We start from the raw sequence: 4,718 nt of genomic DNA on the forward strand, positions 1-4,718 counted from the left end.
CGATTGGCACAGGACAGAGCGGAGTTTAGGGCTGTTGTACATAGGGTCGCTATGAGTCGCAGGCGACTCGACGGCACATAACAACAACAACAACAACAGTAGGAAACAATACACCACTCTCAAGAAAAGATAGAACTACCAGAAAGAAACTCAACAAAGATCCTGTAGAATTAAACCACACAATAAACTAACTCAATCTCATAGATATATACAGGCTAATGAACCACCCCCCAAAAAGCACAGTATACCTTCTTCCCCAACATTCTCCAGAATAGATCATTTTTTAGGTCATAAAGCAAGAATAAGTACATTTAAAAACAGAAATAATAGGAAGCATCTTTTCAGAAAAGAGTGCTATAAAATTAGAAATTAATAACAAAAGGATAGAGAAGAAAAAAAACCATTTGAATTTGAACAATACCTTGCTTGAACATGAAGAGATAAAAAAGGCAATGAAAAAGTTCTTGAAACAAATGACAAAGAAAAGAAAATGCCTGGGAAATAGCCTAAAGCAGTAATTAGAGGTCAATTGATAACTATAAACAAGCACAAAAAAGGCAAGAAAAAATGATAATTGAGTCTAACTCAACATCTTCACCAAGTTGAAAAAAAGAACAGCAAGATAACCCAACACCATCTAAAAATATCTGAAACTATAAAAAGAAATGAAATGAAAAACAGTTGAAACCATTAACAAAACCAGGAGTTGGTTCTTCAAAAAGGTCAATACAATTGACAAATCACTAGCAAAACTAACAAAGGAAAATAAGGAAAAGACAAAACTAATTTGAATAAGAGATTAAAGAAGTAATACCACAACAGAATCAACCAAAATAAAAAAGGTTAACAACAGAATATAGTGGAAAGCCCTACTGAAACAAATATGAAAACCTAGAGGAAATGGACAAATATTTAGAAACTCACAACCTGTCTAACATAACATAGATGGAAATTGAACAAAAAGGAAGAAACTGAAAAGGTAATAAAATAACTTTCAACAATTAAAAAAAAAACAACCCAAAAAATGTCTTGGACCAGATGGGGTTTTTTTTTTTAAGATTTTTTAAGGATTTTGTTTGTTTTTATTTTTATTAATTTTAATGAATGCTTACAGAGATTTTGGATTTCTATTAATTCATTGTTGCATTTTTCTCCCTGCCACCCCCTCCCCCCAGTTCACTCTTCTCTTTGAAAAGTAAAAGAAAAAATTCTTCATTGTTTGTGAGTATACTTCACTATGCAACTTTCATTCTGAACTCTTGTCATAACCATAATGTTGTTGTTGTTGTTGCTATGTGCCTTTGAGTCACTTGCGACTCATAGCAACACTATGTACAATATTCCTAAACTCTGCTCTGTCCTGTGCCAATCACACTGTCTCTGACACTCCCATCCCGATTAACCCAGTAACTGAATCAAATACCTCATAGAGGGCCTTCTCCTCCTGTGCTGTCCCTCTACACTCTCAAGCATGATATTCTTCTCCAAGGACCGGTCTCTCCTTACAACATGTCCAAAATATGTTAGATGGAGCCTCAGAATCCTTGCCTCCAAGGAGCCACCTCGTTTAACCCTTTCTAGGATGAATATGTTTGTTTTCCTAGTAGTCCATGATACTCTAAATACTCTTCTCCAGCACCACAGCTCAAAGGCATCAATTCTCCTTCTATCCTTCCTGGTCATTGTCCAACTCTCTGATGCATAACAAGTGATTGCAAAGACAATAGCCTGTAAGAGACGCACCTTACTCTCCAGAGAGACACTATTGCTCTTCAGTACTTTGAAGAGGTCCCTAAGAGCAGACTTGCCCATGACAATGTACCTTTTAATTTCCTGGCTACTGGTGCCAAGAATGTTGACTGTGGAGCCAAGCAAACTAGAGCTGTGAACAATCTCAATCTCTTCACCATCCATCCTGATGCCGACAATTGGTCCAGTGTTGAGAATCTTGGTCTTCTTGATACTGAGTCTCAGTACATATTGAAAGCTACAGTCCTTGACCCTCTGCAGCAAGTGCTTCCGGTCCTTCTCAGTTTCAGCAAGCAGGGTTGTGTCATCTGCATAACACAGATTGCTGATCTTCCCCCAATTCTGACACCACACTTCTCCTCATAGAGCCCAGCCTCCCAGATAATCTGTTCTGCACACAGTTTGAAAAGATATGGAGACAGGACACATCCCTGGCATATTCCCTTCCCAATTTTGAACCATGCACTACTTCCTTGCTCTTTTCTGATGACTGCCTCTTGGTCCAAGTATAGGTTTCACATTAGCACGATCAAGTGTTCCACTAAAACTCCAAAGCAATTGAGTTGATTCCTATGCATAGTCAGTCTCAACTGGGTTTTTTAAATCTTTCAGAACGGAACTGCCCATGGGTCTCTTACAGAGCATCTGGTAGAAAACAGTTGTTGACCTTTCTGTTCACAAAGCAACACACAACGCTCTATATCATCGGAGCATCGCATTATAGCCCCACAAATGGTCAGTTCTCTGTTTCAGCAGTACAGTTATGGAGAACTTGTCCTGTGTAATGTGTTTATTGGAAGGAGGAGTGGCATCCACTTCCGTAATAGCTTGCCTCCAGAAACCCTATGAACCTGGAGAGAGGATGAAAGGCACCCAAGCATCGAGGACTCTCCTTCATAGGGTCGCTATGAGTTGCCTGCGACTCGACAGCACTTAACAACAACAATATGTTTATTTAGAAGGCTTATGAGGTGGGAGTAAAGCTTATGATTATAACATCAAAGTATGGAAGTAAATCAAACACTTACACAATCAGAGTAAATAATACTAAGTTGTTCTTGTTATGTACCATCGAGAGGCTTGCGACTCATAGAGACCCTATGTACAAGAGCTCTAAATGCCGTTCTATCCTGTGCAAACTTCGCCATCTCAAATGCACTCATCCCCACCACTCCAGTCACAGAATCAATCCATCTCATCGAAGGTCTTCCTCTCTTCCCCTGCCCCTCCGCTCTCCCAAACATGCTGTCCCTCTGTAAGGATCAGACCCTCCTTGTAACATGCCCAAAGTATGTCAGACGAAGCTTCAGAATCCTTGACTACAAGGAGCATTCCAGCTTCACCTTCTCTGGGACAAACCTATTTGTTCTCCTAGCAGTCCATGGTATATTCAAATCTCTTCTCCAGCACCAAAACTCAAAGGCATCAATTTTCTTTCCATCATCCCTATTCACTGTCCAATTCTCTGATGCATAGCACGTAATTGCGAAGACTATAGCCCAGATCATGTGCACATTAGTCTCCAGCCTGACGTCATTGCTTTTCAGTACTCTTGAGAGGTCCCTCACAGCTGATTTTCCCAATGCAATTCATTTCTTGATTTCCTGGCTGTGGTACCAAGAGTGTTGACTGTGGAGCCAAGCAAACCAAAACTGTTAACTATCTCAATCTCTTCACCATCCATATTGATGCCATCAATTGGCCTACTGGTGGGAATCTTTGTTTTCCTGATGTTGAGCTTCAATCCATATAGGAGACTTCAGAGCTTGACCTTCTGCAGCAAGCACTTCAGGTCCTCCTCAGTTTCAGGGAGCAGGGTTGTGTCATCTGCATAACGCAGGTTGTTGATGACTCTTCCACCAATCCTGATGCCACACTTTTTCTCGTACAGCCCAGTGTCTCAGATGATCTGTTCTGCATACAGATTGAAAAGGTATGGAGATAAAATACATCCCTGACGGACCCCTTTCTTGATTTTGAACCATGCAGTGTCTCCTTGCTCTGTTCTGACCTCTGCCTCTTGGTCCAATTGTAGGTTTCATATTAGCACAATCAAATGTTTAGGGATTCCCATTCTTCTCAGAGTCAGCCATAGCTTCTTGTGATCCACACAGTCAAAAGCCTTTGCATAGTCAAAGAAGCACACACAGATAGACATTCTTTTAGTATTCTTTGATTTCTGCTAAGATCCATATAACATTAGCTATAATATCCCTAGTACCATGACCTCTTCTAAATCCAGCCTGCATATCTGGCAGTTCTCTGTTAACATATTGGTCCAAATGATTTTGGATAATTTTCAGCAGAATCTTGCTTGCAATGTGATATTAATGATATTGTTCAATAAATTTCACACTGTTGGGTCACCTTTCTTTGGAATGGGAACAAATATCAATCTTTTCTAGTCAGTAAGGCCAGCTGGCTCCAGATTTCTTGGCACAACGTAATGAGCACATCCAGGGCAGCGTCTGTTTGTTGAAATATGTCAGTTGGTATGCCATCAACTCTTGGAGCCTTGTTTTTTTGCCAATTCCTTCAGAGCAATTTGAACTTCCTTTTTCATCATCATAGGCTCTTTCTCATACTTTATTTCATGAAATTCTTCTGTGTCAGCTAATTTCTTCTGATACAGTAACACTGTGTACTCCTTCCATCTTCTTTTGATAATTCCTGGATTATTTAACATTCTACCCAAAGTATCCTTACGTATTGCCACCCATGGCTTGAATTGGTTTTTTGGTGTTTTTTGGTTTTGGGGTTTTGTTTTTTTTTAAGCTTAAGAAACGATGAGATACCATTTGACCCAGCAATTCCACTACTGGGAATATACCCTGAAGAGACCATAGCTGACATCCAAGCAGATATATGCACACCCATGTTTATTGCAGCTTTGTTCACAATAGCAAGGAGTTGGAAACAACCTAAGTGACCATCAAAAAACGAATGGCTAGAGAAGCTGTGGTATATTC

This window comes from Elephantulus edwardii, unplaced genomic scaffold (genome assembly GCF_000299155.1).
Source record: "Elephantulus edwardii isolate Elephantulus edwardi_28Jun2011 unplaced genomic scaffold, EleEdw1.0 scaffold00124, whole genome shotgun sequence".
Lineage (NCBI taxonomy): Eukaryota > Metazoa > Chordata > Mammalia > Macroscelidea > Macroscelididae > Elephantulus > Elephantulus edwardii.